Consider the following 21,756-nt stretch of genomic DNA (forward strand, 5'->3'; position numbering starts at 1 on the left):
TACTGGTCTCGATGTGATGTAGGTTTTGCCTATCAAGTGTATTCATGCATGGCTTGAATAAGTGAACAAAAACAGTGGCAACACAGGCAGTGCCATGCAAGTATTGGGGATATAGAAAAACCAAACTCCCTGCCAATCTAGAGATTCTCTCCTCAAAAGTAGAAAAGAAAAAAAATTTTTTTTGTTATTGAATAAGCCTTAACCAAAATGTGGTATGAATTATAGGTGATCTGGTAGGAGACTGCAAAAAGAGAAAGGAATCTCACCCTTTTATAAAGCCAAGTAGATACACCCCGTTCCATCCATCTTCTCAAGATAATCAGCCCTGGACAGCACCATTTATCACACATAGTTGGTCCTAAATTCACTTGGCAATTGAGGCAACCACCTGTCTTTGCTCACTGCCTTTATCCAAAGGAAAAGTAAATTTCTCATATCGTTATGACAGAAGGTAAGTTTGTGCTTTGGAGCCGGGGCCCAGCTGAAGTTGAGCTCCTACTATCCCACCAAAACTGAAAGACGGGCATTTTCCTCCTTGATGCTTACATTTCAAAGAGTTGGTTTCCAGGTCTTTGTGGAAATATTGCTGTATTATAAAATTGGCAAGAGGCATATTGAGTTTTTAAAAAAGAGTTACAAATATTTCAGTGAATGGGAGGAACTACATGTTTTCTAAAGTAAAAGCTCTAAGAAAAGGAAGAGAGAAATGCTTCACTTTTTACAGTGGAAAGAATTAATTCCCCCCCCCTTATTTTTAATTTATATTTGCCCTTATGTAGGTCATTACACATCCATGGTCTAGAGGTCAACATCTCAGTGGTGTCTTTCCATTCTTTGATCCCAATCAACAGTTATAGAAAATGCTCTTTCCTCATATTGTGGCTAAGATGATGGTCTAGTTGAGACTGCAGCTCCTTGACTTGCCAGCTTCCTGATGATGACAGTTAGCAGTCCTTTCCTGGGCTGGTTCTGCAGTGTTGATCTACAGCATCTTGGATCTTGTACATACACCATTTCCAGTGAGTTTATATGCACCAAAGTCATGATATTAAATCCCTTTCCCCTTAAGTACCTGAAGTGGTGTGTGTTTTCTACAAATGAACTCCACCTAATATAATATCTAATAAAAAATATTTCATCTAATGAGCCACAACTCTGTTTTAGGTGAAACTTCTTTAAGATTATTAGTTTAAACAGGAGATGTCCAGAATTTGATACTTAGATGATTTTACTATTGCAGTTAATACTCTAACATAGGTAAATACCTGTTAAGTTTTGATCATTTTATGGATAATATAAAACAAATGAGACTTAAGTGTGTTCTTAATTAGTTTGGGAAACTTAAAAGGTAACCTTCCTTTGCAGGGATTTTCTTTTTTCTTTTAATTCTTTCTTTTCTTCCTTTTCTTTTCTCCTTCATGTAATAAAAGAAATGCAATTTTTGAGTTAGGTAGTCCAAAACACAGTGAAATTTAAAAATAGAAGGGATATGACCTACTTGGGATGTTTTCTTTCCCAAATTTTAAGAAACAATCCTGTTTCATATAATATTCAGTTCTCCCTACTGTTGTAGACATATGTGGGTCTTCTCATCAACAAGTAAAGGGTGATTGTCTTTGCCTTGAATCTGTGCTGATCTTATCATTTGCATTGGCCAGCAGAATGTGACAGAAATGATTGCAAATTCTCATCTAGCCCTTAAGTTAGTTAGTGTTAGTCGCTCAGTTGTGTCCGACGTTTTGTGACCCTGTAGACTGTAGCCCACCAGGCTCACCTGTCCATGGAATTCTCCAAGCAAGGATACTGAAGAGAGTTGCCATTCCCTTCTCCAGGGGATCTTTCCGACCTAGGAATCAAACCTGAGTCTCCTGCACTGCCGGTACATTCTCTACTGTCTGAGCCATCAGGGAAGCCGCAAGGGTCCTGGCAAATTCCACTTTTGCTTTTTTGGAAGTCAGCCCCTGTTAAAGAAGTCTGACAGTCTTGCTGAAGAGAAAGGGCACTTGGGAAGAGCTCTAGGGATGTGAGACTATGAAGGGCAACACCCAGCCCCCAGCTATTCCAACTGGTTTCTGAGGTGCCAGACATCTCTACGTCTTTGCACCTGCTGGCCCTTCACTGGAAAGACCCTCACTATCTCTTTTCCTAACTCCACCCATCCTTCTAGACACCATTCAAGTGTCACTAGTTTAGATCTTTCAGAGAAGCATGAAAATGTGATAATCATTGCCCAGTTCTTCTAGGGATCCTAGCCTGGTGGTGAAGTGAGAGAAATGGAAGAGGCTTTGCTTGTAATTAAAATCATTTTCTACATATTTATTATTTAATAAATGATTATTAATTGCTAGTTTTACTAGTGCAAAATACTAATACAACTAAATATTAGTCATTATATAGGAATAAATGTTATATATTATAATGTAATGAGTTATGTATAGGAAATTTGGATAGTTAATATTTGAAATATATTAATAGTAATACATTTATGTTTGATACATAGAAATAATGATTTCATAATACTTATTATTACAAACAGAGTTTCCCAGGTGGCTCAGTGGTAAGAATCTGTCTGCCAAGGCAGGAGATTCAGGTTTGATTACTGGGTTGGAAAGATCCCCTGGAGAAGGAAATGGCAACCCACTCTATTATTCTTGCCTGGGAAATGCTATGCACAGAAGAGCCTTGCAGGCTACAGTCCATGGGGTTGCAAATAGTTGGACATAACTGAGCACACACACACACACACATTATTACAAATAGTACTTTACCTCTTAACAATAGCAATAGGTATTTAGTAAATAACAGTAATTATTGAGAGCTAAAGTGCTAAATATTATAAAGCAATGAATAATATTTAGACAGTTAATATTACTTGTAATTGTACAAAATATTTATTTTCTGTAGCTCTACTTACAAACCCAAAATTCACAGATAATTCACTTCAGTTCTAAAATATTATGCTTTATTAGTGATGTAAAATTTCAGCTTTCGTTAACTAACATCTGAAGTTTCGTGCTGAAATTCCTGTGCGTCAGTTTGAAGCAGCTTCTGTATATAGTATCTAGGACTTTTCAAAAGATCTTATAGCCAACAAAGGAGCACAATTATGTTAATACAGCATAACGCCCCCTACCATGGTATGTCTTAGTAAAAAGGTTAAACAGTTGTCGTATAACTGATACAACACAGAAATAAAGTCAGGGGAAAAGCAGGAATACTGTCTCATGCAATCTTACTGTATCGTCACTTGGTTCCTCATGCTTTTGTAAACAGATGTCATATACCGTGTCTCTCAATGATCATAGTACTTACAGAAATAATGACATGTCAGTAAGGAATATCCCTACTTCTGATTTCTCCTGTCTGTTTCTAGCTGGTCGATGAGCATCTGATGTTGATGCTGTTCTCAGTGAGTCCATTTGCCAACCAGGAAGCCTGTTCCTGCTGGCAATGAAGAGATGAGTGCAAACTCAATGAGCTAATGATGCCGAGGATCAAGTCTTCCTGAACTTCCCACCAAAGTGCTCTTGTTTTTTTTTTTAGTTATTTTTGATTCTCTAACTCACTAGAAGAAGAGATGCTACTATTAGTAAGATGTTTTAACTTCCACTAGCCTCCAAGAAAGTGTTTCCTCGCTAGGCCAATAGAAAATCCAGTAATGTGCTTAGTCGCTTAGTCGTGCCTGACTCTTTGTGACTCCGTGAACTGTTTGTTTTAAGGCACAGAAAGATTCAAACTAGGGGAGGTAAGTTGGGAAGGGAGGCAGCCATCATTTAGGGCATTAGAAGAAAAAAATTTAAAGAATATACACCATGATCAAGTGGGAATTATTTCTGGAATGCAAGGATGATTCAACATTGTTGTTATTGTTCAGTTGCTAAGTCGTGTCTGGCTCTTTGTGACCTCACGGACTGTAGCACGCCAGGTTCCTCTGTCCCTGTATAACTGAGGAGTTCCATGCAGAATTAAGAGTTTATGAAAGGTTAGGTAATAAATACAAGCTAATTTGAAATTTATATATATATCTATATGTATTATTACAATTCAACATGACCACAAAAACTATATGCAATCTAGACCACAAAAGCTTTCTTCAAGGAAAAGTATTTTACCATGAAAAGTATTTTTATTATTAAAAATTTGCTGGTCCATGGTAATATTAAAAAGCAGATCACTTAGCTTATTTTATTATCATTTTTAAACTCTCAAAAAACTGCACATCCTCTGATTGCCTGCACTCAGAGTGGACCACTCTTTCTGCCCCATCCTTGGTGGCCACTAAGGGATTTTACGATTCAGCATATAAAGGCGTAAAATCCCTTAGTAGCAAAAAATATGGGACAGTGAGAGTGATCCACTCTGAGTGTAGGCAATAATGAGATGTGTTGTCTAACAAGAGCTTAAAAATCAGTGTAAGTGGTCTACATTTGAACATTACCATGGACCAGCCACTTAAAAAAAAAATTCGTGATAAAATACCCTTCCTTAAAAAAACCTTTTGTGGTCTAGATCCTATAGGTTTTATGGTTATGTTGAGTTTTAATAATACATATATTTTAAATTAGCTTGTGTTTATTACTCATCCTTTCATAAACACTTAAATTCTGCATGGAAATTATTTGAAGAATTCCTCAGTCATACACTTGGTCTCCTACATACATGCAGATTCACGTATGTATATTCAGTCTTGAGGGGTATGGTTGTGATGTTTTGAGCTCATATTGGGTACAATTTATCTCTCTGCATATTCCTCAGTATAAATAATAAAAGATAATATAGTTTTTCTTTTTTGTGTGCTTAGAATCAGGAGAATGCAAATTAAGACTAAAAGGAGATAACACTAAACCCCACAAGAATAACTCGAATTTAAAATAACTGAGAATGCCAAGTGTTGACAAGGGTGCAGAACAGTGCAGGATAGGTTTGAGAAAATTATTTTTTATCTATAAGAGTTTAACATATTCATACTCTATGGCCCAGCAGTTATGTCCCCAGGTAAATATTTAACAAAAATGCAAATAAAAGAGATAGTATAGAATGTTGGAAACAATATCATTTGTAACTGGAAACATTTCAAAGAGTTGAATCAATAAACAAATTGTAGTAGATTTATACAATAGAATAACACACAGTAACGAAGGAAACACTGCTTTTCTCAAAAGCTGGGTCATCATAAATATAATGTTGATCTATGAAAACCTTATACAAAATGACACATAATTTATAATTCCACTTAAATAAAATTCAAAAACAGGAAAAACTGTTCGGTGGTGGTAAAGTTAGGGGCAATTGGGGCAGCTTAAATATGGTCTGGAAGCGGCATGAAGGTGCTTTCCAAGGTTGCAGGAATGTTCAATATTTGACCTAACTGGTATGCACATGGTGTATGCCCTTTGTGGTAAATTAGTAAATTGTATATTTATGATCTGTATACCCTTCTGAGTGTATAATTCAACAAAATTTTTATTGAAAAACAGCTAACCATTAAGATATTATCAACAAATCTCACAGGCATTGCATTTTAGGGATATGATATACAATCTGATATGGGTAGACTCATGAATTTGGCTGTAAAACATATAGATGAAGTTCCCTTTAAGAAAACCTGAAACAAAGAAATCCATATTTACAAGAAAAATAAATGAAGAGCAGCATTATTTATATAGTATTCAACGCACCCTTTAAGAAATGACTCTCTCCCTTTCTTGGTGCATTGAAATGTAGTGTGATTTTCAAATATTTCGTTTTAACAGCCAGAAAGAAGTCTAGGTAATTTTTTAAAGTTCTCTAAGTATTCCACCTTCCACCTCCCATCTATATGTTTCTCTTCCCTGCATATTTATCATGTGTGTGCTCAGTCATATCTGATTCTTTGAGACCCTGCCAGGCTCCTCTGTCCATGAAATTTTCCAGGGAAGAATACTACAGTGGGTTGTCATCTCCTACTCCAGGGATCTTCCCGACCCTGGGATCAAACCAACATCTCTTGTGTCTTTTGCATTGGCAGGTGGATTCTTTACAGTAAGTGCCACCTGGGAAACCCTGCATATTTATATTATGAAACTCTAATAAAATATTATCACCATCTTTAGTATCATCATCATCATTATCATTATTCCATTCCTTAAGAGCAACAAAGAGCTTTTTTGGATTGCGCAATAAGCATCAGGGTTTAAGAAGGTAGATATAAGACTCACATTGCACATGAGCAAGCAGACTCAGACTGGCTGTAAGATTTTCATCATATCCCACTGCTTATATGAGATGAAACTGCACTATAGTCTGGTACTCTGTTCATTAGCCCTTGATTGCAAACTTAGTCAAGTGCCTTTGTTGAGAGCCACTGAGACCAATATGGTCCAAAAGAGAGAGACAGAAAGAAACAGAAAGAGAGATGCAAGGAAGGAGAGAGTCAGGGAGGGAGGGGAGGTTGGACGAGGGGAAGGAAAAAGAAAATCAAATGGAAAAAGTCAAAATACATATATCAGAAGCATATTTGGTACTCAAGTATTAACCAGAGTCTGGAGCATTCATTTTGGAAAGCTGGCAGTTCTAGGCAGCTCCCCAGGCTTGGCAGTGGGAACCATGATACAGAAACAATCTGGTCTTTGTGCTGCTGCTGAGAGGACTCTGAAATCCAAAAAGATTTGTTACTTGCTCAAGATTCAGAGTTCCAGGAAGGAAGCCTGATGGGCTGAGTTTGGGTTTTATGCCCACTACACTAAGGGGTCAGGAAGGATTTGAGTCCCTTCATTCCTGGGGGGAGGCAGTCACAGTTGGGGAGTTTCCCAAGAGGGATATTTGCGTATGCATGTGTGCATGATAAGGTGCTCCAGTTCTGTCCCTCCGTTTACGATGCTATGAACTCTAGTCTGCCAGGCTCCTCTGTTCATGGGGATTCTCCAGGCAAGAATACTGGAGTGGGTTGCCATGCCCTCCTCCAGGGGATCTTCCCGACCCAGGGATGGAAACTGTCTCTTTCATCTCCTGCATTGGCAGGCAGGTTCTGTACCACTAGTGCCACTTGGGAAGCCCCATTAGAGTATGGGACTTCCCCTAATGGGAAAGTACTGTGCTGACTGGCGTGAGCTGTTGGAAGCTGGAGAGTCTAAGAATGGCAGACATCTTCAGCAATACTCATTTTCTTACCGGAGAAAAGACCACATAGATGAGTCATGTTAGCAGCTGACTAACACAGTCAGGGTGAAAGGAAGTCTGAGGGATGGTGTAGGTAGAACACAAGGTTATCATGAACTCCACAGATATTCAGGGATGAAATGACCCTGTGCTCCTCGTGGATGGTTGGCGCTCACTGCACAAATGCTTTAAGCTGAGCCCACCACTTGCTTATCTGACTAGGTTGACTCAGTCCTAACTTCTGAAATACAAAATAAGTCTGCATGTCAAGCATTGTAAAGACGTAATGGGGTGAAAAAAACAATCAAACAGAAAACAGTCACAACAGAAGAGCTAGTAGATGCCCAAGAGGATATAAAAGAGCAACAAATAATGCTGTGGCAACAAGTTGAGGCTGCTGCCAGTGTAGCAATCGTTTAGGAAAACAAAAGGAATATTAAGGGAATGTATTTGTCTGTTGCACTTTCCAGGTGGTTCAGTGGTAAAGAATTTGCTTGCAACACAGGAGTTGCTGGTTCAATCCCTGGGTTGCGAAGATTCCCTAGAGAAGGAAATGGCAACCTGCTCTGGTACTCTTACCTAGAGAATTCCATGGACAGAGGAGCATGGTTGGCTACAGTCCATCGGGTCTCAAAGTGCTAAGTGCTAAGTCACTTCAGTCGTGTCTGACTCTGTGTGACCCCATAGATGGCAGCCCACCAGGCTCCCCCTGTCCCTGGGATTCTCCAGGCAAGAACACTGGAGTGGCTTGCCATTTCCTTCTCCAGTGCATGAAAGTGAAAAGTGAAAGTGAAGTCACTCAGTCGTGTCTGACTCTTAGCGACCCCATGGACTGCAGCCTACCAGGCTCCTCCACCCATGGGATTTTCCAGACAAGAATATTGGAGTAGGGTGCCATTGTCTTCTCCGACGGGTCTCAAAGAGTCAGACTCAACTGAGGAATGGAACACGCATGCATGCATTTGTTCATTAGGTTTGGGGAGCTGTGATTCTTCAATATAATTTTCAATATGATCAGCGGATTTTTAATACAATCATGGTTGTGATCATTGTGTGTATGTATTAGTTTGCTGGGGCTCTATTGACAAAGTATTAAGAACTAAGTGGTTTAAACAACATAAATTTATTTTCGCACAGTTCTGGAGGCTAGAAAGTAAAGATCAAAGTTATGGTGAGGTTGGTTCCTTCTGAGATCTCAGAGCACAAATCTGCTAATTGTTCCTTTCTGTCCCGGCTTCTGCTGGTTTATCGGCCATCTCTGGCATTCCTCAGCTTGTAGATGCATCTGGATCTCTGTCTTCATGTTCACAGGGCATTCTCTGTGTGTTTCTATGTCTTCATCCAAATTTCCTCTTTATATTAGTAGTAGTCATAGTAGTGTTAGTCACTCAATCATGTCTGACTCTTTGTGACCCCATGGGCTGTAGCCTGCCAGGCTCCTCTGTCCATGGGATTCTCCAGGCAAGAATACTAGGGCGGCTAGCCATTCCCTTCTCCATGGGATCTTCCCAACCCAGGAATCAAACCCAGGTCTCCCACATTGCAGGTGGATTCTTTATGGTCTCAGCCACCAGGGAAGCCCCTTTAAATTAGTACACAAGTTGTTTTGCAACTCACCCTAATGATCTTATTTTAATCTGTCTTTGGAAAGATCCTATTTCCAAATGAGATCACATTCTGAGGTACTGGGAGTTAGGGCTTAAACATATCTTTTAGGGGGACACAATACAACCCATAACAAGGAGAATGCTTGTTATTTATCATTAGTAATACTTTGTAGCTTGTAGTATCTTTTCCTGGGGGCCCAAAACCATGTTTCATACTGTTTCATATAGAGGAACAGCTTGGTTTGGGAGAAGGTCAATAATGTTACTAGCCTCAAGACAAGGCGAGGAAAGTAGATATTTCATCTTGAGGTTTGACCTTTACTAATTCTGCTAAATTCTTAGCGTCAAGTTTACTGTGCAGTACAAAGTCCCTTCATAGAAAAGTACTGACTTTGTCATATTCTATTCAACATATTCATTGCATTTAAAGGTTTTATTTCCTCCATTTCAATCTCAGTTTTTCAAAACTTGTATAAGATTTTGCTACTGTTAAAATGTTTTTGGGTTTTAAATATGATATCACTGGTATGGAGGTCTTCTAGGTTTGGAATTTAGCAATAATAACTAACATTAGGAACACTTTGCATTTGGAAATTTTCTGTTTCAAAAAGCATCAACTTTCAAGAGTTCTGGCTGCCTTCTTAATTATTTTTGAACCCAACAAGTGCTCTTAAAAGGAAGTGACTTGTTCTTTAACTCTCTTTCTACCTGACTGATTATATACTACGGCTTTCGGCAGGTTTTTTTTTGGATGGGCTTGAGAGCTTTACAAATAAATCCTTAATGATCTTTACCATTTATTCGTTTTCTCCAGGAATGTGCTGAGGTGTGCAGATAGTAAAAGTGGTGTGATGATGACTGAATTGGATGGCGAATGGAGTCTTCTCAGGTATCCCAGGGCAACAGAAAGTTGCTCTGTGGGCCAATAGCAAGGCTGAGAAATGGCCTGATCACACCAAGGGCCAGTGCTGACGGCACCCCAGCACTGCCAGGCCAGCCAGGGCCTGGGCAGCCCCGCCCCCACTGCTGACAGCGCAGAGCAGCGTTGACAAAGGCTCCCTGTTGGCTCAGGACATAGACCTCCCACAACTACAGATGAAACAGAGGGAGATTAACAGGCATTAGAAGCTAAGCAAATAACTTAGGGGACAATATTTTTAAATGCTTAGATATCTAGATCCTGACCTTTTAAAATTCAGTGCCAAGGGATGCATATATGATGCAGGAGAAACTCTGAGTCCTGTGCAGTCTGTGCTGAATTAGCCCCTACCTCCTGCAAGGCTCAGGGTCTAAATCTCACTTAGCTATCAATTCACTTAGCCAGAGTGTGCCAAATAATTTGTACATGGAGAGGGATGGGGGAGCCCAGAGTTTCACTGACCAGGGAGGGAATTGAGGATGAGAGTTCAGAAACAGAAACCATGGTTTCTTTCTCTATTCTTGGCCCCCTGGGTGGCCTTCTGCAAGTCTGAAGCAGGAAATTTCCTTATAATAACAGAGGGACACAGTATAGCCTAACATTGTTTCTTATGAATAGTTATCTTTATCCTTTTGAATTGGAAATGCTTCCGTAACCTATTCATAATGTTCATGTGGTTCAAGGGGGTTCATGGGTGCTGGAGAAGACTCCTGAGAGTCCCTTGGATTGCAAAGAGAACAAACCAGTCAATCTTAAAGGAAACCCCCTGATTATTCATTGGAAGAACTGATGCTGAAGCTGAAGTCCAATACTTTGGCCACCTGATGTGAAGAGCTGACTCACTGGAAAAGACCGTGATGTTGGGAAAGATTGAAGGCAGGAGGAGAAGAGGGCGACAGAAGATGAGATAGTTGCATGGCATCACCAACTCAATGAACATGAGTTTGAGAAATTTCCAGGAGTTGGTGAAGGACAGGGAAGCCTGGTGTGCTGCAGTCCGTGGGATTAGAAAGAGTTGGACATGACTTAGTAGCTGAACAACAACTGTAAACTATTATGCTAACAGAAAATGTATTAATATGTTGTGAAAGCCAGATGTAAAGACGAGACTTTTGGACTCTGTGGGAGAAGGCGAGCGTGGGATGATTTGAGAGAATGGCATTGAAACATGTATATTACCATATGTGAAAGAGATTGTTAGTCCAGGTTTGATGCATGAGACAGGGTGCTCAGGGCCGGTGGACTGGGATGACCCTGTGGGATGGGATGGGGAGGGATGTGGGAGGGGAGTTCAGGATGAGGAACACATGTACACCCATGGCTGATTCATGTCAGTGTATGGCAAAAACCACTACAATATTGTAATTAGCCTCAAGTTAAAATAAATTAATTAATTAAAAAATAGGTTATGAAAGCTAAAAGTGAGCATTTTGGGGGTTGTTAGATAAGAAGTGTTAACTACTTGTATAATATTGTTAACATTCAGTAAGTGCAGCTGAATTATGCAATAGATTATTTTATTATCTTTATGGTATGAATTTACATTTATCCCATAAAAAGAAAAGAAAAAAGAAAAGAAAAAGACTTCAGTTACTATAATCTCATATCTCTGAATTTGAACTATTGGAATGATGTGTGAAGTTGCTTCAGTTGTGTTCTTATGAACTGTAGCCCACCAGGCTACTCTGTCCATGGGATTCTACAGGCAAGAATACTGGAGTGGGTTGCCATGCCTTCCTAAAGGGGATCTTCTAGACCCAGGGATCAAACCCACGTCTCTTATATCTCCTGCTTTGGCAAGTGGGTTCTTTACCACTAGCTCCGCCTGGGAAGCCACTGGAATGATGGCCTTTGCTAAATAAGCAAAGTTAACCTTCATGTACCTGCATTTTCCCTGGAGAATGGCATTTAGACCAACTCTGTTCTGGAAGCCAGTTAAACAGAAATAATCTCAGAAAGTGAATATTCAGAAACTGATGTTCCCTTTACTCTGGGAAAGGAGTGCTTTGAGCAGCTAGGAGAGCAGCAGTTCTCCTGCTCTTTTCTCTCTGCATGGGTTCCTGTTCAGGTTGAAGAACCACATTGCTTCACAGGCGATGCTGCAGCAAATACCAGGAAGAAACGCTGGGACAGGGAAACAGGACGATGATCTACGAGTGGGAAAGCGTTGGTCACCACTTGCTGCCGTCCTCTCTGCCTGCCTCCTAGCCCTCGTCTAACTCCTTGCTTGTGGGTGGCTCTCTCTTTTTCTTTGTGTCTCTCTGTTTTTCTCACTGTTTTTTTTTTTTTTTTTAGTTTGGTCCCAAGAAAAGGCTTCTTCCTTAATAATTTACATGTGGCACACAAAACAACCATTTCTACATTTTTCAGTATTCTAAAAGAACAAGAATTCTGATGCCTTCATCCTCTAAGCAGATGTTCTTGTGGATGAAAAATGTCACTTGCCATATGAGTAAACAAAATATGTTTCAGCCACCAAGCCAAGAGCCAAACAGCCGCTCTGCCCCAATGGTGGGCCTTGAAGGAACTTAGGGTGGAGACGAAGAGGCTGCCAGCCATCAAGCCATCAGCCACTGCTCCAACAGTGCACCCCAAGGGCGTTCAGGATGGAAAAGAACATGTTACTGACCCTAGATAGATAAGACGCCAAAGGAATGATTTCAATGAGCCCAGACTCTTGCATCTTTCCACACACAGAAAAACACTAAACTCACTAACTTGAATATCTGGTTTTTCTTTAATTAGCAATAATCTTTTGATGTTCTGGCTACCTGGTTTTTGTTGCAGAAATTCCTATATACCCTGGATGCTTACTTAGCCCTTTGGAACTGTCCTTCAGAGCTGAGAGACTGTCTTCTGGGCTTAAGTTCTCAGAAAGCTCACCAAATAAAAAATAGCTCTCAACTTTTAAGTTATGCATTCTTTCTTCAGTTGACATTCCCAATAATTTTAATAGCCTCTAGACTCACTCATGGAGGTGCTAGATATTGAAAAATCTCTTGCAGAGTGTATATAAACCCTTACAGAGCAGTCTCATGACCACAGCCTTTGATACACATTACTCAACACAACTTGCCTTGGGCATGTCAGGCATTGGGATGTTGATAACAATGTTGGGAAATACTGTAGAGATGCAGTAAGGACCAATGAGCTTTCCCAAGGAGTGCCCTATTTCTAGGCTGGAGATCATAACTCAGTGCTAATCAAAAGGCTGAAAAGACCCAAGGGAAATAGTTTCAGAAAAATTTCAGAGAATAATTCTTTAGAAATTCCTGAGATGAGTTACTAAATTCATAATGCTTTCACCGAAAGATCTGATTGTTGGCACTGTCTGTTTCAGAAACTTTTTTTTTTTTAATGTGCTGCCTATTATAAGAGTTTGCCATTGTCAGTCATTATATATCATGAAATGTCAGTAAAAAAGGAGCAAATATGAAAAGTGACCTGTGAGCCTGTTTTGATGAAGTTGTCATAATAAGTAAGGGATTTTTTTTTTTTTAACTACTGAAAATAACAAGTTTAATCTTATCTGCGTGTCAGTAAGAAAGCTGGTGAGGAAGTAAGGAAGGATGAATGCCTCAGATTAGCAGCAAACCACAAACATTCAATCATGTACAACCCTGTGTAACTCAACCCTAGAGTTTCACTTCTTAGTTTGAGGAGACAGGTTTCTTGAAAGAAGTGTGTTCAGGCCAGACATATCAAGAATAAGAAGAAAAGTCATCTCGGGGCGGGGGGGTGGAATTTTTATAGCAAGAGGGTTACTTGTTGTTGTTTAATCTCTAAGTCATGTCTGATCCTTTTTCAACTCCATGGACTGTAGCCCAACAGGCCCCACTGTCCATGGGATTTCCAAGGCAAGACTACTGAATGGGTTGCTATTTCCTTCTCCAGGGGATCTTCCTGGACCAGGAGTCTTCCCAGTTCAGGGACTGAACTGTTGTCTCCTGCACTGGCAGGCAGATTCTTTACCACAGACTCACCAGGGAAAACCCTTACTACCACTATTATTAAGCACCAACTATTTATCAAGCACTGTTCTCAGCACTTCGCATATTTGATCTCCTGTGTTCTTAGCAGCTCTATAAAGTTGGTAAAATTATCTCTGAATTTCAGAGGCTTACCATCAGGAAGTTAGGTAAATCTTGCAAATTCTCACAGACAGTGACTTCAGAGAATCCCCTTCCATTCTGATTCCAGATTCAAAACTCACACTTCTGCTTCCTCCACTTTTAGGTGAACAACAGGGGCACTCAATAAAGGAGAGGTGAAATCCCAGGAGGGCTGCCTGGAAGATGCCTGAATGAATGAAGGCAAAATCTAACTGCTGGGCCACGAAGAGAAGCATATTCATTTCACTTTCCTATCCTTAAACCACCCAAATCCCCAGCAACAAACCCAAATCACAATGGTATTAGCTCATCACCTCAGTTCCTGGAATTCATGTGAACTCCAGTTTCATCTTGTTTCTCTGATCTTGTTTAGCATCTCATCTTGGCTTCCAGGCATGCCCTTCACTTCCTTACATTCCTGGTTTCTTCTCTCTCCTCCTCATGTGCTCCATTGGATGGAATTCTGTGATTCTGATTTGTATGTTTCAGCTTCTGCCTTTCACTCATGAAACATGTGGGCCAGGCCTCTTGCCACACAGATCAGATCTTGGCCACAGGAAGGCATCATGTTCAGAGATGTATGTTTAACTAATAGTAACTGTATTTGGACATTTTCCTAAAAGTTGTTAAGCTATTAGTCTTCAAGTTGGTAAAACCATCTTGTGTTTCATTTTATTCATTCCATTTTACTTTTAATTTAATTTTATGGTAAATCATTAAGTTTGGTTCTCTGTCAGTTTAATCATTTGATGACTTAATTCTTTCCTCATTTTCCACAGGGGAGCTTAGGAGCGATGGTTCAACAAGGTTCAGCTCAGTGGTTCTTTCCTTTAGTTGAGCTTCTACTTCCTGCAAGTAGAAGTGGAGCTCCTGAGTCAGACTGTAGAGATGTGTGGCTGGGGCATGGGACACAAAGAGGCATTCTACTTGGGTATCTGGGAGGGGTGGGGCTATGGTTCCTATGGTTCAGCTGGGTCAGGACAGTCTTATTTTGTTAGCAGGACTTCCCCAATATTTACCTGGGTCCAGACCTCAGTGTCTCCCTCTCTAGTTCATGTAGAAGGAAGCAGAATTCAGAGCCTTTTAAAATCACTTATTTCTCTTTCTTTACAGAAATCCTATGTGAATATGTTGAGAATTAAGAGTTTTAAACAAATGGCTGTTAACAGCCTTTAGAAAAATGCCCAAGTATAGTCATGATGAATAAATATGTTTTTGAGAATGTAGTTAATATTTACTATTTCAAGGGGAAACCAGCTTATATCAATTTTTATTTCAAGCTTTTAAGCATCATTTTCATTTTGCTAAAACTTTAGCATCTAAATTTAATTTTTTTGGATTTCTGGCTAGCTTTCTTATTTTTCCTCACAATTTTATATTGATCATGGCTAAATATCAAATTATTTTGAAGAACAAATCCCCAATCCATTAAAGTGTTCACTACGAAACATCCTTTACTGCCTTTCTGGTGATTTGAGCTGTTTTACGTTTTTAAGTAGAAAATTTCTACAAACCATTACCCATCTTTCTGTTTTTCTGAAATTCTTGATAGAAACCAAAATATTAACATTTTATGCCTGATAGGACTCTCTATAAATTCTGATGCCCTTCAATTTTAAATTTAATTTAATTAAAATTCAATTTAATTCTAATTATAAATGAATTTTAGTTAAAAATTTAATTTTCTGCATTTTACAATGTAAATTAGTTAAAAATCAGCTGCTAAAAATGTAAATTAAGGCTGATGTGCCATTTGGGGAATTAATAAAATGATTCTAAGTGTGCTTACATTTTGGAAATAGCTTCATTACAAAACATCTGAAAAAAAGTGAAAGTCGCATGCTGAGTGCCAAAGAATTTGATGGAGAAAGTGGTTCATATTAGCATGTCTGGTGAATTTGTGATTTGTCACCATTTTAGCATTCTTTTAGGATTATTTTATCAGGTAGCCAATCAAATTCAGTTTAGCCAATATGCAAGAGGATATATTTGATTACATGTAATAAAAATATTTTCATTAAAACTACAGTTTGTAAATTTTGGTCATTCTGCAAATTGACCATTTCAAGAATTGATTTTTAGTGAATTGGCCTGCCTCTGTATACAGGACTCTGTAGTTAAAAACACAAGTAAGAACATCAATAATAATAGCAACATTTATTGTAAATAGACAGTGAGCCAGCATTAAGTGAAGTACTCTGCTGTAATTGTTTTCAAGTGCAAACAACTTTTCAAATTAAGTATTGTTATCATTTTACTAGCTTCTCAGGTGGTGCTAGTGGTAAAAAAAAAAAAAAAACAACTCACCTGCCAGTGCAGGAGACCTAAGAGACACAATTTTGATCCCTGGGTTGGGAAGATCTCCTGGAGAAGGGCATGGCAACCCATGTAAGTGTTCTTGCCTGGAGAATCCCAGTAGACAGAGGAGCCTGGCAGGCTACAGTCAATGGGGTCGCAAAGAGTCAGACACTACTGAAGTGACTTAGCACATTATCATTTTATAGAGAAGGGATTTGGGGGTTCAAAGTAATGAATAATATAAACTGGCCCAGGGAGGAAGAATCAAGAATTCTTGTCTTAGTGGCCAGGTTGCTTAATAAAGTTCCCAAGCTGTGAAATGCAAGATGTTTACGACCCATCTCTGCCCTAGATCTGTATGAACCAAGATGAGGAAAGAGATTGCTCCTGCTTCACTGCCTGAATAGAAAGAGCTCGGCAGCTCCACAGATTGCAGCATCCGGGGCAAAGAGCAGGTGGGCTGAGATGGTTTCCAGCCCCCTAACTGCTGAGGGGGTCGGGGTGGTGGTGGAGGGGACACAGGTGATGAGTCTGAGCAGGTCTGAACATCTGAGCAGGTGATGAGTCTGAGCATCTAGCTTGCAGGGAGTTAGAGCCTGGCCTATCCTGGCCGTGGCTGCATCTCCACATTCAGCAGCGTCAGCTGCCTGCTGGTGCTGGAGCTTCAGCACAGTTCTCCATTCTTCCCCTATAAAGCCCTTAGGTCTGTTAGATGCAAAGGGATGGGCTGTGGCTCCTAGAGCAGCCTGGAACTGATTACTCTCTGAAAGGATGCCAGTCAGCCCTGCATGGATGGAAGGAAAGTGAGGTTTCTTGTCTTCTAACATCAAAGGCACAGAACTAAAGGGCCTGTGTTCAAATATGCTTCAAGCTGTCAGGGTCCACAGAACAAGAGGGATGCCTGTGGAGTGCTTCTGACTGACATCTAGCAAGTTTTTGTTTGGGTAGATTGGGGTGAGATGTTTATGGGCTGAAATGTATGAGTCTTCAGTTCAGTTCAGTTCAGTCGCTCAGTCGTGTCCAACTCTGCGACTCCATGAATCGCAGCATGCCAGGCCTCCCTGTCCATCACCAACTCCCAGAGTTCACTCAGACTCATGTCCATCGAGTCAGTGATGCCATCCAGCCATCTCATCCTCTGTCGTCCCCTTCTCCTCCTGCCCCCAATCCCTCCCAGCATCAGAGTCTTTTCCAATGAGTCAGCTCTGCCTGAGGTGGCCAAAGTACTGGAGTTTCAGCTTTAGCATCATTCCTTCCAAAGAAATCCAGGGCTGATCTCCTTCGGAATGGACTGGTTGGATCTCCCTGCAGTCCAAGGGACTCTCAAGAGTCTTCTCCAACACCACAGTTCAAAAGCATCAATTCTTCGGCACTCAGCTTTCTTCACAGTCCAACTCTCACATCCGTACATGACCACAGGAAAAACCATGCCTTGACTAGACAGACCTTTGTTGGCAAAGTAATGTCTCTGCTTTTCAATATGCTATCTAGGTTGGTCATAACTTTTCTTCCACGGAGTAAGTGTCTTTTAATTTCATGGCTGCAGTCACCATCTGCAGTGATTTTGGAGCCCAGAAAAATAAAGTCTGACACTGTTTCCACTGTTCCCTCATCTATTTCCCATGAAGTGATGGAACCAGATGCCATGATGTTCGTTTTCTGAATGTTGAGCTTTAAGCCAACTTTTTCACTCTCCACTTTCACTTTCATCAAGAGGCTTTTTAATTCCTCTTCACTTTCTGCCATAAGAGTGGTGTCATCTGCATATCTGTATTAGTCTTAGGTTTTTATTAATACCAGCCAACAAGCAACCCCTCCTCCCTTTCCTGTCACTTTCTGTAACTGTCATTGACCAGCCTGGAGGGATTATCCTGAATTTTTCCAGTCCAGGGACAGGTCAGAGAGTAACTGGTGATTGCCGTGTGCTCTGTCACTAGCGCCTTGATGCTGCCCCCCTTCTCCCCCTGCAGCTTCAGGGGGAACAGGGTAGAAGAATGAGGGGAAAGGGGCCTCGGGAGATTTCCTTTTCCTTCTGCTCAGGATGACATGATATCATCTGTCACATTATTTTCCTCTTTTAATCCCTCATCTCATACTCTTTTCGGATTGAATGTCTCTAATTACTGAGATGGCAAGTTTTTATATGTAATTTTAAAATTACATATACAATCTATTTCTTATATATCAAGTTTATTAAATTTTTTATGATTCGGTGGTTTTTAATATATTTACCACATTCTGTAGCCATCACAAAGTTGTATAAAAGAACACTGTCACAATCCCCAAAAGAAACCCTATTCACATTAGTCCCCTTTCTTCTCTCTTCCCAAGCCCCTGGAAACCACTAATCTATCCTCTGTGTCTATTGATTTGCCTTTTCTGAACATTTCATAAAAATAGAATCACAGTATATGGCTTTTTGCTTCTGGCTTATTTCACTTAACACGTTTTCTATGTTCTTCTATGTTGTAGCCTGTATCAGGACTTCATTCCTTCATATAGCTGAATAATATTCAGTGTATGAATATACTCTATTTGTTTCTCCACTCATCATTTGATGGAAAATTCACTTGTTTCCATTTTTTGGCTATCATGAATAATGCTGTTATAAATATTCATATACAGGTTTGTGTGGACGTCTTCTTTCCTTTCTCTTGGGTAATACTTAGGAGTAGAATTCTTGGGTCATATGGTATTCTGTATTTAACTTCCTGAAGAATTGCCACACTATTTTCCCCAGTAGCTGCCCCATTTTACATTACCACTAGCAATGGTACATAGTGAAGCAAGATAATAAATTAGTGCCAAGTAGGGCAAGTAAATTACTGAAACTAGAAATGGACAATGTCATTAATGTGTGAGATAAAAATGGAAAAAACTACAATGGTTAGTGACTGCAAGGCAAGATGGGGGATGGTGTTGCTCAAAAGAAGAAATAAAAAACCATCTGAATTCACTGATGTCAGTTAATGAAGCAGGATTTATTCACACAACAAACACTAACCTAGAAAGCTGCTGTCTACATGCAAGAACAAAAGACTAGGAGAAGAAAGGATATCCTGAAATATGCTAGAAGCTTTCCTTTTTCTGTCAACCTGATAGATAAAAATAGGGAATTGCAAGGAATGCTTGTAAACTATTTTTGTTTTTATCACAATTCCCCAGATAAACAGAGGAAATCAATATAAACAATAGAGAGCTCTGATAGGTTTAGGAAATGGAAAACAATGACAACAGTAAGAGTTGAACAGATCCAAACTGATACAGAAATGATGGAAAATTCCATCACCTTCTGAATATTTTAGATAGCATATTTAAAAGCAGAAATGTCACTTTGCCAACAAAGCTATGGTTTTTGTTTTTCCAGGAGTCATATACAGATGTGAGAATTGACCATAAAGAAGGCTGAGTGCCAAAGAATTGATGCTTTCAAATTGTGATGCTAGAGAAGACTCTTGAGAGTCCCTTGGACTGCAAAGAGATCAAATCAGTCAATTCTAAAGGAAATCAACCCTGAGTATTCATTGGAAGGACTGATGCTGAAGCTGAAACTCCAATACTCCAATACTCTGGCCACCTGATGTGAAGAGTCAACTCACTGGAAAAGAGCCCGATTCCGGGAAAGATTGAAGGCAAAGGATAAGGGGGCACACGAATCAGAGCAAACTCCAGGAGATAGTGAAGGACAGGGAAACCCGGCATGCTGCAGTTCATGGGGTTGCAAAGAGGTCAGACACAACTTAGAGACTGAACAACAGCAACAACTGAATATTTACTATAACAAAGACTATAGACTATAGCAGAACATCTGCTGCTAACAGTTAGTGCAATGCTGAGTTAAAATGGCCTACTATCAATCATATACATTAGTTAAATTTTTACCCCCATATCCAGGAGAAGCAGCCTTTCACAGGTGTTTTATACATATAGGATCACCTAGAAAAGAGACATGCTCTGAGCTAAGTAAGGAGAAGGCTTGATTAGGATTATTTGGAAGCATTTTGATAGCTCTGGGGCATTAGTCTTAGCCAGAGGATGTTCTGCTTAAAGCCCCCAGAAGTTAACAGGAATTAATGCAGTAAGTCAGATCTGTGACTCCAAATATAATCCTCCAAAACAGAATTATGTCCCAATTAAGACCACAGGGATGATTTGTAGAATGACAACTGAGATTCTGGTTCTCAACCCTACATGTGAGGAACATATTAGAAGTTCTAATATTAGAACTCTTCTCACTACTTTCAGAGCCCATTTTTGGATCTGTCACACACAAATCTTTTGCAAAATTTCGCTATATTTTGGCTTGCCACCCATATTTGTAGAGATTGGGTTTCACTACATGTTGCTGCTGCTACTGCTGCTGCTAAGTCGCTTCAGTCGTGTCTGACTCTGTGCGACCCCGTAGACGGCAGCCCACCAGGCTCCACCGTCCCTGGGATTCTCCAGGCAAGAACACTGGAGTGGGTTGCCATTTCCTTCTCCAGTGCGTGAAAGTGAAAAGTGAAAGTGAATTCGCTCAGTCGTCTCCGACTCTTAGCGACTACATGTTACAGAGGCTCGAAATACCAATGGTTTAGACAAGATAAAACTTTATACCTTTTATGTAAAGTCCAGAGGTGCATGATGCAAGGTGGATATGGCAGCACTAATCCTACACTAAGCCTTTAGGTGAGGTTACTGAGATGCAGGGAGCTAAGTTGAATACAGTAATGAAATTAATTATTAAACTTTTGAGAAAATAATTTCTATTTTCACCATTATTGAATAATAATCACCTGTAAATGTAAGGTTTTGTCAGGTTCTCACAGAGGTATGAATGATTAAAAATAATGTAAATGATTAATTAATGTAAAAGCCTTACTAACATAAACTTTGGAGCAAATTCCTAGACTCCTAAAAATGAGAGGAAAGAAATATTCATAAAAAGACACAGTTCATAAAGAACAAACAAACAGAGTTGAACAATACACTGAAAGGAATCAAAGCAGAATAAAACTGAGGCAGAAGAATGAATAAGTGACCACGAAGACAGAAAGATGGAAATCATTGCTGCAAAACAGAAAATTGAAAAAGAATGAAAACAAATGCAGACAGCCTAAGAGACCTCTGAAACAACATTAAACTCACCAACATCCCCATTATATAGAGAGAAAGGACCTGAGAAAATATTTGAAGAGATAATAGCTGAAAAAATTCCCTAACATGGGAAAGGAAATATTCAACCAAGTCCAAGAAACAGAGTCCTAAGCAGAGTAAACCCAAGGAGGAACATACTAAGACACAGCAATCGAACTGACAAGAATTAAAGACAAATAAAATATTAAAAGCAGCAAAGGAAAAATGACAAATAACATACAAGGGAATTCCCATAATGTTACCAGCTGACTTCTCAACAGAAACTCTACAAGCCAGAAGGGAATAGCATGTATATTTAAAATGATGAAAGAAAAAACCTACAACCAAGAATACTCTACCCAGTAAGACTCTTATTCAGATTTGATGGAGAAATCAAAAGCTTCATACACAGGCAAAAATTAAGAAAATTCAGCACCAGCTAACCAGCTTTACCACAAATGCTAGAGGAATCTCTTTAGCCAGGAAACACAAGAGAAGGAAAATACCTGCAAAAAATAAACCCAGAACAATTAAGAAAATGGTAATAGGATCATACATATTGATGATT

The sequence above is a fragment of the Oryx dammah genome, unplaced genomic scaffold (genome assembly GCF_014754425.2).
Source record: "Oryx dammah isolate SB20612 unplaced genomic scaffold, SCBI_Odam_1.1 HiC_scaffold_19, whole genome shotgun sequence".
Taxonomy (NCBI): Eukaryota; Metazoa; Chordata; class Mammalia; order Artiodactyla; family Bovidae; genus Oryx; species Oryx dammah.